We start from the raw sequence: 12,740 nt of genomic DNA on the forward strand, positions 1-12,740 counted from the left end.
AAACTTTTACCTTAAGAAAAGTTTTGCCTTAAGGCATAACCCAAACTCTTCCTTAAGGAAGAGTTTTGGCTTTAGGTATAAGGCAAAACTCTACCTGAAGGTAAACGTTTGCATTAAGGAATTTTTTTTTTTACTCAGTTGGAATTTTGTAAAACTCTGCCTTAAGGCCTAACTTTGGCCTGCATAGGACTAGCTTTGCTACGAAACTCTGCCTTGCGAAATTTTTTAATTTTTTTTTAACCGAGCCGGTGTTCGAACCCCAAACCTCATGGTATTAGGCAAAGGGCAAAAATTAAAAACCACCAATTTGAGGAGGGAAAATTAAAGACCAGTGCATTTGAAGGGCAATCCGCACAAAACAATGTTGACAAATTAAGCGCAGTTAGCGTTTTTCACCAAAATTTGGTGTCTAAATATGGGAAAGGCCCGCATTAGTGTCAGGGGTGTTAAATGGGTGGGATGAACTGAATTTGGGTATATCATCAAATTGGGCTGATCTTCCAAAAGTTATTTGGACTCAAACAGGTTGGATTAAAATGAGCTAAGAAAACGGGTCATTATAACCCAACCCCAATTCTTATTAAATTTAAATTCTTTGTTTATTTTCTTATAATTTATTTGAGTACCTAATTAAAAAAATCTTATATTATTACTATTTTTAACATATTTAATAAGAAATGTCTTTTTAAAACTATATAGGCAAAGTTTCTCATGAGTCAATATAGGTTGCATATAAGTCCTGTTTTTAAATGAGTTGAATTAAGTGAGTCAAAATGGGATGTGTTAATAAAATAAGCGGGTTACGATTTTATGGGCTTATTTGCCACCCCTAGACTTTCATCCATGCAGGGATGGATCTTTTAAATTTATGAATTTCCATAGCAACCTAAATTAATATAAATTGGAATCTTGACCAACCACAAATTAGTGTTTCAACATTAGAAAAATTGCTTTTGAGATTGATTAGTAAAATAAAAACTATCGCTCTTCAATGATACTAAACCAATTGTAGAAATTTAAGCAAACAGGCTAATAGTTCCTGCCATATACAATAGTAATTGAGAACGAATAAAATTTTGCAAGTGATGTTTTTTCGAAATTGTTGAATTGGGACCGGCACAAGAATCAGAATTTGTTTAGTGTATTTAAGTGTATTTCATCATATGTATTTGGCTTCTTGTCTTGTATCTGAATGTATATGAAGCCAAATACACTCAGATACAAGACAAGAAGCAAAAATATGTATAGAGTAAAATTCATCGACACCAAGTGGACGTATCAAAGGATGGCGATGGTGACATGTTAGATTTGAGTCAGCAAGCCAGGGGTTCCGGGAAAGCATAACGACTCTCCGGAGGAGTAACTTGGCAGCCGCTACCGGAGACAGAAACTACAAAGGGTCCGGAAAAGCATGTCAACTCACCGGTCAAACGTCATTCAATGTGCATTATTGTCTTTCATTGCTATTCATTGTCATAGCATTAAATCCCTTTATTACCTTTTATTACCTTTGACATTAAAATTGGTAATGAAGAGGAAATGATTTGTGGATCATGCACCTCATACTCTAGTATAAATAGATGTGCTCATCTCATTGTAAGGATCATCTGAAACATTATACAACAATACAGAATATTCATATTATTCTTAGCACTTGCTCTTTCTTGCTTAATTTGTGGTGTTCATAGTAATTCACCACCCGAAGACTCTAGCTCAAAGCCTCTCCAAGGCCCAGGCTACACAATTAGCTATGCTTTACTTTCATTTGTCTTGTTAATTATTACTTGCTATTTCATAATTTTGGTTACATTGATCTATGTGTCCTTGACCTCGCATACAAATTCAACTCTATCGATTTTCCGTGTAAATAAAATACATTCAGATTCAAGATAAGAAGCTCAAATACATATGAGATACAAGACATATAAGCCAAATACATATTCAAATATAGTGAATACATTCAATTTCGCGGCAGCTCGAATACAGTCAAATACATGTGACATTAGATGAGGTTGAATACAACTGAACAGAGTATTCAAATACATCAAATACAGCGAAAATGCCTAATGTAGCCACGAATTGTAAATATGAAAAAGACAGTTATGGATGCTTAATTGCTCCTAAAAGGTAGTTATTTATGTAAGCTTAATAGATTGAGGTGGAGGAACAACTAGGAGGTAATATCAATTGCATTTGATAGTCTAGACTCTAGAGTATCTACCAACAAACGTTCTAACGTACTTTAACCACTTTCTTGCATAAATGGGGTGGTTTGAGTGCGAGAGAAAAAAATACTAAATTTGTGGTGTTTATCTTGATCGTGTTTGGTACAAAAAGGATATAACATATTTGTGAAACTAATCTATTAGTTTTATGATTTATTTAAAGGTCGAAAAGGATATTAAAAGAGCAGATAGATGCTCGAAGCATCTGTGTTCAGCAGGGTTTAAGGCAGCGGCGGATTCACAATTTTCATTCAGGAGGTTCGAAAAAAGCAACAAAAGTTAAATATAAAAAATAATGTTGTCGATGGGAATCAAATCTAGGACGCTAGAGACAATTTTGAACACCCTGGATCACTTGAGCTAACCTTTACATAAACACAACAATTCTACCCTATATATACATTGTAACTCCTTGCCGAGGGTGTTCGGGTCAATACCCTCGACACCCTCTAAATCCGCCCCTGGTTAGGGGTATAGGCCGAACTGAAACAAGCATTAGATTTCACAGCTCGAACTCTTAACCTATAAATTATAGGTAGTTAACTTTACCTTGACTCCAATTCTTTCCTTCAAATTTTAAAAGGAAAATCGTTTCCTTAGAATTACAAAATATAAAAATAAAAACAACACTCTACATCTAGGTTTTTTTGTTCTCCAGTTTTTTTTTTTTTGTCACTCTTTCTTTTGAGTTGAGCCGAGGATCTTTCGGAAACAACCTCTCTATCTCTAAGGTAAGACTAAAGTCTGCGTACACTCTATCTTCCCCTGATCCTACTTTGTGAGATTTCACTGAGTATGTTGTTGTTGTTGTATTATTCTCTATGGATCTTCCAGCCTGAAACAAATCATCTAATTACTTCTCAATCTCTTTGACGTATATGGCTAACAAATTTATACCTTCTGAATTTTAACGTCTCTATGAAAACTAGCAACATAATCGATCAAACAACATCCATTAACACACAGTTGTAGAAGCTTTAGAGAGAAGAAATGAAAATGGTCTTCATTGAGATGAAAATATCTAAATCTTAATCTACAAAATGCAATCTGAATGGTGTTCAACTGACCAATTGATACAAATAAATCTTCAAGATCATGGTGCTCCAGCCGTTGGAAAGGAAAAAGGAAAAACATGTTCCCTGAAGGAAACATCTCTACTGATAAGGAAGGATTTGGTGTCAAAATCAAGTGGTTTATAATCCTTTGGAGTTTTATAACCCTTTTGAGTCTCTAAGTAACCAAGGGGCAAGGAACACAGTCCTTCTTGCTCTTGCACTGAATTTATCTCATTTAGGCAAAGTGCTGGCAAAACACAAACAACCAAACACCTTCAAATGATCTAATAATGCTTCTTTGCCAAAAAGTAAGAAATATGGAGTTTGCCTTGGAGAACTGCTGTGGGTGTTCTGTTTATTAGGCAGACTGCAGTCTTGATGTAGTCACCCCAAAACCTATTGGGCACATATGATTGCAGTTTCAAAGCTCTTGCTACCTCTAATATAAGCTTATGCTTTCTTTCAACTATGCCATTCTGCTAAGGAGTATAAGGACAGCTACTTTGGTGACTTATACCATAAGAGACTAACAAAGCATCACATTTGGCATGGAAAAACTCAGTACTGTTATCTATTCTTATCACCTTAATAGTAGCATCAAACTGAGTCTTTATCATACACAAAAAACTTGTCAATACAACTATCACATCTGCCTTGGATTGTATCAAACAAGCCCAAGTGTATCTGCTAAAATCATCAACAACAGTAACAAAATAATGTTCATTGTCATAGTTGGGTACCTTGTAAGGACCCCAAACATCTAAGTGCAGCAATTCAAAAACAACAGTTGTTCTACTATATAGTACTAATAGGAAATTTTATTCCATGCTGCTTTGCTAGGGGGCATATTTCACAACACTGCTACAAAGCATTTCCTACTACATCTTTGAACCTTATAATGTGCCTCATTGCATTTGATGATAGATGTCCCAGTCTTTTGTGCCACAACATTGTCATTTTATTATCAACACCAACTATTATTCCTGCTATGGGCTATGATCTCTTTAAAATATATAGTCTATCTCTCTTTCTCTACCAATCCCATTGAAAAGCCCCTGAAATACACAGAAATCAGGATAGAAACCTACCATACAATGAAAATCCCTTGTTATCTTTAACACAAACATCAAGTTAAACTTAAAGTCTGGCACATGCAATACACTCTTCATAAGCTTGGTTCTCAAAACATTAACATCACCTATGTTAGCAATGTGAGATCTATATCCAGTGGGAGTTTGTAATTCTACACTTTTTCCTTTATATACTGATTTAGGATTTATCAATATTTCCTTGCAATGAGCGATATGGTAAGATGCTCCTGAGTCTATTATCCAATCAATCAAGCAAGCACTGGATAACAGAGTACTCATACCTGCCATGTTAGAGTGATAGTCACCTTATATTCACTTGCACCAGATTTGCTCAGAAAATTCAGCAATTTTTTGTACTGATCGTCAATGAAGAAATGGCCTTGTCCTTGAGAATCTGATACCATGTGAAAACCAGCAACATCCATTAACACACAGTTGTAGAAGCTTTAGAGAGAAGAAATGAAATCTGTCTTCATTGAGATGAAAATATCTAATTCGCAATCTACAATATGTGATCTGAATGGGAGTATATATGCTTGTAATTGATAGCTATAATCCAACTGTACATGATAAGGAATAGACTCAGTTACCCTCGACTAGTAACTACCCTTTTACTAACTAATCCGAAAATCAGTTATAATCAACTTTCCTGCTCATTTTCTGCTGCTTCCTTAGCTTCTGTGAATTGACTCTAACTTCTTCTTTTACTCAGAATTAGCATAGTCTCAGATGGCTACTTCTCGAATTACTCCCATTTGCATGAAATTGTAAAAAAACCTGAATTTTATTGTCTCGGAGTACATGGCTAACAACCTGAATTTTAATGTCTCGGAGTACATTGCTTGTGCCTGTAGCACTCCACCTTGTTATGTTGGGCATTTAATATCTTGAATTTGCATTAACAATCTTTATTCGTCTTCCATCAAGTATTGATGATGCTTTAAATTGAAGACCTTTGGGTACGTACTTTCATTTGATGATGGAGTTTAATTTGCTTTAAAAATATAAGACAAATCTAGAAGAAAAGTTATTGTGCAAGTTACCTCGAGATTTTTTCGTGCACCAAAGCAAAAATTATGTTTTAAATATTCTGACATAGTAGTTTTTAATTTAGCATTTTAAATGATTAAATTATTCTAATTCAAGTAAATTGATCCTCGGTAAACTCTTACCAAATAAATTGGGACGAATAATGCCAAAAGCTCTGCTAGAAGATAAGTAAGCAGTTCTTGTGTTCGACGATCGACATAACTCAGATGTCACCACTTGATAAATATTGCATTAATGGTCCCTTGCGTTTGGGATAGGTTCAAACTAATTTCTTCAAGATATACCTGAGCTATATTGATCCTTAGAGTTTATAAAAGTTTAGAGTATCTTTTATCTCCTTCAAATATTTAACAAATTAAATTTTACATCTAACAGGAAATTTAAAGGGAAAATAGGTTTTTTTTTTTTTTTTTTCATATGTTTGTTCTATTTTCGATGTCTCGTGTTGTTCTTTAGATACAAGTTTTACTATATTTTGTATTATTTTTGATGTCTGGTGTTATTTTTGGTGCTTCATTTGTTGGATTTTACGGGACTATTCTCGTATCTTGGATGAACTTTTTATTTTTTTTATTTTTTTAACAACTTTCTTTAAATTTATCAGAGTTTATTATATACTATTTGACAAAGATAAAAAATAAAAAATGCTCATTTAAACCAATTAAACGGATCAAATAATGCAAATATATTACTACTATTAGAGCCCATTTGGCTTAGCTTAAAAAAAGTGGCTTATAAGCTGGTTTGATCAAAAAACAGCTTATAAGCCAAAAGAATAAGTTAGACCACCCCAACTTATTTTTTTAGCTTATTCTATGCACTTTTTTAACTTATAAGTTGTTTTGCCAAATACCTAAAAAACCAAAAAACAGCTTATAAGCTGGTTTAACCACTTATAAGCCAATCCAAACGGGCTCTTAATAAGGAGCTTGGGGTCAAGGTGAATTGACCAAAAAGCCCCCTCTCTCAAGCTTTAAAGATATTGTACCAGATTGCTGTATTGAGGTACTTTTGCACTTGTGGACAAAAAAGACCAGCCTATATTGGCATATTATATCTTTTTTTTGCATGGATTGCCTTTCATTTTTGGTGGTCTTTAATTTTTACCCTTCAAATTGGTCGTCTTTAAGTTTTGCCCCTCGCCTAATACCTCGAGGTCGTGGATTCGAACCCCAGCTCAGTAAAAAAAAAAAAAAAACTCGCAAGGCAGAATTTTCGCGAGGCAGAAGTTGCAGGGCAGAATTTTGCAAATCTGCCTAGGCAAATTCTGTCTATTTGGGCATTAAGGCAGAATTTGCATGGCCAAAAATTCTGCATGTGCCATATAAATTCTACCTGTGCCATGTAAATTCTACTTGAAGGGCAAAATTTAAAGGCCAACATTTTGAAGGATAAAAATTAAAGACCACTCCCAGCGAAGGCTAATCCTGCAAATTGCCCATACTATATTCATTATATTACTCTGTATGAGCTTTTCTGCGGCTGTGGACCCATTTACTTTTCCCTGTATTTGTTTGGATTTCGTTGAGCTTATGGGCCCAATCTCTGTTGCCTGTCAATTTCATTTCTCCTTACTCTTCTGTGCCTAACAACTCTTTATGGCAAAAAACATTTTTGGTATTTAAGTATTCAATTCATTGTGTAATTAGATTAGAGTAAAGAAAAGTATTCAAGTCACTTAGCCTTCATCTGATCATTTTTTTTCTTTCTGCACATATCCAGTGGATGTACTCTATTGGAAAAAAAATAACACATCCGAATGCTACTTCGTAAAATATTCGTCTAGGAGTGTCATTTCTTATAAAATTTTACCAAGCCCAACTTTTGTTTCTGATAGTTCTTTCTAATCAGTTCTTCAACCAAATAAAATAGCATATTATAAATTTATCATTGTATGATATATAAGTTTGAATGTTAAGGTTATGTTAGTACTAATTATAGGCAAAACTATTAATCATAGAATACAAATTTAATAAACGAATGTTCATCAAATGTACATTTTGTAGGATCAACAAAAAATTAGAAGATTCGCATAATGAAATATTTCCGTGCAATCAAAATTTTAGGTTATTCTAATTTCTAAGCATAGTTTATGCACTGTATACTTAAACAATATTATTGTACTCATACAACTACAAAGACTTAAATTAGCATGTATATTTCACCAAGACCGCAAACTAAACTATTCTTTAGGGATCGTTTGTTAGGAATTGTAATGCAACGATTAGTAATGTAGTAATGTGTGAGTTATACGATCATACATAAATTCTCGTATAACTTATACTATTATTTATGAGGAAAACAACCAAACGTTATAATAGTTAATAACATTTTTTATTGTATATTTTTACTAATTTACAAAAAATATCATCTTAATACTATGTAAATGTGCACAGGCTAATCGATATTATTATTATTATCTTATCTTATCATTATCATTACGGATAATGATTACCCCTGAACTTTGAAAAATAGTTCATCCATACCCTTTGTTATACTTTAGGGCCAATTATACCCTTACAGTTATACTATGTGGTCAATTATACCCTTATGTCTAACTGCTGCCACGTGGCATCATCCTAGCCCTTCAAAATTATTGTACCCTCAAATAATTTTTTACCCACTAAAATAACTCAATCCGACCCGAATTTTTTTTCCAGCAAAAATAATACGGAATTATTTTTATTTTATTTTGCTGGAAAAATTATCCGTATTATTTTTGCTGGAAAAAAAAATTCGGGTCGAGTTGAGTTATTTTAGTGGGTAAAAAATTATTTGAGGGTAAAATAATTTTGAAGGGCTGGGATGATGCCACGTGGTAGCAGCATTGTTTTAAAAGGCAGTGTCAGGACTCGTCCCGAGGCTCGCCTCGGGGCAGGACAGTGGAAAAACGCCTTGGGGCTAACGTGCGGGGCTTAGTTCCTATAAGGCTTACGCCCTAAGTGTCACGACCCAACCCCGTGGGCCGCGACCAGTGCCCTAGCTGGGCACCTATACGTACCCGATACCCAAATTAGCATATTATCAGAATAATAATATAATAATAACATTAGTGGATGCTACAGAATTTAGCCGAAGAGCAGACTTGGCACACAGAAGCCGATAAGGCTATCATAAAACAAAACATCCCAAACATATGTACAGAACCCACACAGATGTATCCACAGACCTCTACAGAACATATCATAATCATAAGACGGGACAGGGCCCCGTCATACCCTGAACAAAGTACATATCCAGATAGTAGTGACAGACTGTACCAAAAGATGGGCTCTGTAGAAGAGAGCGCCCCAAAATAGCAGAAGTAGGATCCTAAACAGATGGATCAGCGAACCTGTCGTCTGTACCTGCGCGGCATGAAAACGCAGCCCCCGAAGGAAGGGGGTCAGTACGAAATATGTACTGAATATGCAAAGCGGAATCACAGAAGTCAAATCATAATGATTACAGAAAATGAGTACAAAACCCAGAGTGTCAAATGCATATTTCCAAAACCGACAGAATGTGTACAGAAACATATGTCATATCATATCATATCATATCCGGTCCCTGCCACGGGACTCGGCAGACAGAATGTGGCCACCCTCCCGACGCTGGTGCCACTATACAGAGGAATCAGAAAAAGGGGCGTGGCCCCGTATCATAATATGTCATATCAAAATGGCCATAACAGATCAGATCAGAATAGGCGGACATGGCACATCATACTCCACAAACCCATGTACGCGTATACCTGCCCCCTCACATCGGGACGCGGCGAACAATGTAGAGAATTACGCTTGACAACATATCCTGGCCCGGGCTCAGTGTGGGAAACATTGGGACATCCACGAATGGAGTAGTGAGAGACTAATGCAATTTAAAAATATAATAAATGTTTTCAAAGACTCGATGAAGCGTATCAAAGACAAACAAATCCAATGGGGTCGGACGGAATCATATTAAATGTATTTCGGATATCATAATAAATTACAGAAGTATAACTTTCCCGAAGTCATTCCGTGTGTCAAAATAATTTATAATATTTAACAGAATATTTAAAATAATATTCGTTAAGCGATTAGTAGGGTAATTAAAACCTTTCTTTCAAAAATCGCTTAAAAAGGAAGCTTTAACACATTAGGGGCAAAACCGGAAATAGTGGGCCCACCTCAGAACAAATAAGGCGGCGGGCTCAAATTGTGCCCTCTAAACATATAATATCATCTACGAAGGTTATACAGACATTCTATGACTTTCTGAGTAATTTAGAGCACAATTGCATAATTTCAGAAAAAGCGTATCAAAATGGCTCAATTCTACTGAAGGAAAAACTGAAATTTTGTCTTGCGGATTCCGAGGGCCAAGAGGTCCTTCGAGGCCCGGATCCGACCCTAATACACTAAGGGCATGCCAAGGGAAGAATTGGGTTTGCTTTACATACCTTTCACGCCCCTTAAGCCTTTCCAAACTCACTTCCCGTTTCGTCGAAAAACTGCAATTGGTCAAGTTTACCAATTGTGAGTTATTAATGCCATTATTACAACTTTAAGCATATTTGGCTACCGAAATTTCGGCAGCACTTCCCCTATACATATGGCACCCCGAGAATTCAACTCGGCTAGAAATCATCAACAACAACCCAAACGACAACATTAACATCAACAAAGAACATTAAGAACACAAATATCCTTCAACTAGACATTTTTCTCACAAGTTGACATAACCTTTATTTCAATCCAAACTTCCACTAATATCAATAATTTCACATTCATCAACAATCAAGATCATCACCATATAGTTCTAGATACATTTCATATCGTTTGCCTTAAGATATACACTCGATATACATAATATACAACTTTCCGCCAAAATCATAACTTATGCAAAACATTAAATCTTTGGCATCCAACTTCATAACAAGTTTCCAACTTCCAAATTCATCAATGATCACCATAATTCACAACCAAACAACTTCATTTCCTTAATGTCGGAAAATCATACTAAAACGACATAAGCTTCTACATTCCAATTCAATACAAACTTATATCATTCTAACTTCATTTACATTACAAACATTACAACAACACTCCAATACTCTAAACAAACTTAATCCATTTCATTCCCAAGTCAAACACACCACACGGCCATATGCTATTTTTCTCCATTCAATCAAATTTATTCCACTTTCATTCTCAACATAAATTCCATCACATTCACAACTAGAATACAACATGAATTCTATACATTTTTGGCTATACAACATGTATATACACACGGCTACAAGCCATATACCAAACCCACATTGCAAACTTCCATTTTTCCATACACTCAACACATTTCTATATACTACAACACAAACAAAACTTCATAACACAATAAAAGGTAGAAATTCTTACCTTTTCTTCAAGTCTTCTTCACTTGGAGATGTAGTCACTTTGATGATTCTAATGCTCCCCACTCCAATCCAACTATACCAAGTTACAAAGGAACCTTATCTTAGTAGGAAAACCACAAGACATGAATTTTTGGAACAAGATTTTTGGTACCTATTTTTTCCTAGCAAACCCGAAACCCTCTTCTTTCTCCTCTTCTATTTTTTTGTTCTTGGTTATCTCCTTTCATACTTATCATAGTCTTCAATTATATAAGTATTGAAGTGCTTGGTCACATGACCAAGCACATGACCTATAAAATGGGCTTGGACCAAGCCAAAGTGGCCGGCCAAGCACCCCATTTTGGGCCTCACTTTGCTTCAATTTTTTTTTGAGCCCAATACTTATGGATCACATTTTGTAATTCCCGAAATAAATTTCCAAAATTTCAAAATTACCCTTAGCCTTGTCCCACACTTTCATGATTCTATTCTTTCATGCATAACTCCTATGTTCAACAAAATATCAAATTTGACCTTATATCTCAAAAATCCAATATAAATCAAGTTTCTCCAAACGTGTGAAAACACGGGATATAACACTAAGCGCCCAACCGTACGCCCTAAACACGCCTAACCCCAACGCCCAGGGCTCGCCTAACAGCTCTTACACAAATTATATTTTAAATTCCTTAATTAAAATCATTCACCCTCATAATTGTTTAACAAAATAATGCTACTTAATAGTTTTTCATCTATAGAAATAGAAGATTGGGTGTAACTCATATAACAAGTTGTAGTATTGGATATTTACTATTTGAGAACGTCGTGAGGGTGAATATCACTTAATTTTTTAAAAAAAAAACACATAGCGGAATTGTACATTTTCACTTGTCATTGATCATAAGTCCTATGTATCAGAATTATCATATAATTTTATTTTTTGTTCATGAAGAAGTTATGTTTTAATTGTAATATTGATAAATTTTATTGATTATTTGCTTATAGGGAGATAAAATGAATAGTATGATAGTAATAGTGTTTTAAGAAACTGTGTTTTTTTCCGTGTTTGAAAGTTAAAATGTTAGAATTGTTTTGCATTTCATAATAACTTTTATTTCATTGTATTGTTTATACTTGTAAAATTATGTTATATATAATTACAAGTTATAAGCGGTGTATAATGGATTGCTTTGATCATTTTTTTGTAAGGATCAAGCGCGCGCGCGCGCTCACACACACACACACACACACATACATACATACATATATATATATATATATATATATTTCATTTATTTACAGTTTTCTTTTATTTTTTTTATGTAATTTTACCTATTTAAAAATATTTATTGTAATTATATTATTTTAAGAAATACTAAAAATTAAATACCCATGGGGCTTACGCCCCGCCTTACGCCCCCGCCTTTTAAAACACTAGGTAGCAGTTAGACATAAGGGTATAATTGACCCCATAGTATAACTGTAAGGGTATAATTGGCCCTAAAGTATAACGAAGGATATGAATGAACTATTTTTCAAGGTTCAGGGGTAATTTTGGCCATTTTCCGTTATCATTATCTCATCACTATTATACTTATCCTAATACTAATCTGTAAATAAAGCTAACCTTTTGGACTTTTGCCCCTGGCTCTACCGTTATTCCATTTTTTGTCCTTCTGCTTTTCTTGGTAAACATAGTCAATTAGCTGAGTCATCCACGCATTGCTGGGGTCGAGTCGTGGGGTCCATAGAACTCACGGTATTACTCTCCAAATTGTAATAGCTTTACCATTTGAATCAAAGTAAAAACTTCAAAGTGCAATTTTCCAAACATGTGTTTTATTTGAAGCACTCAACATGGAAAGTCTATTAAAAGGAGTATAATTGGTTAAAAATATTGATCAAAAAAATGAATTATGCACGGTTAAATTAAATAGTTATTGTACTTTAAAAAGAATAAAAA

General features: G+C 34.5%; 1 long non-coding RNA gene across 1 annotated transcript; it reads right to left on the reverse strand.

The window, feature by feature from the left end:
* Window positions 1–3,872: 3,872 nt before the first annotated feature.
* LOC132598987 (uncharacterized) lies at window positions 3,873–5,178 on the reverse strand. Its single transcript, XR_009566751.1, has 2 exons — window positions 4,653–5,178; window positions 3,873–4,335 (listed from the first exon to the last, which is right to left on the reverse strand). It is a non-coding gene; the product is annotated as an uncharacterized LOC132598987 (long non-coding RNA).
* Window positions 5,179–12,740: the final 7,562 nt, after the last annotated feature.

This window comes from Lycium barbarum, chromosome 6 (genome assembly GCF_019175385.1).
Source record: "Lycium barbarum isolate Lr01 chromosome 6, ASM1917538v2, whole genome shotgun sequence".
Classification (NCBI taxonomy): Eukaryota; Viridiplantae; Streptophyta; class Magnoliopsida; order Solanales; family Solanaceae; genus Lycium; species Lycium barbarum.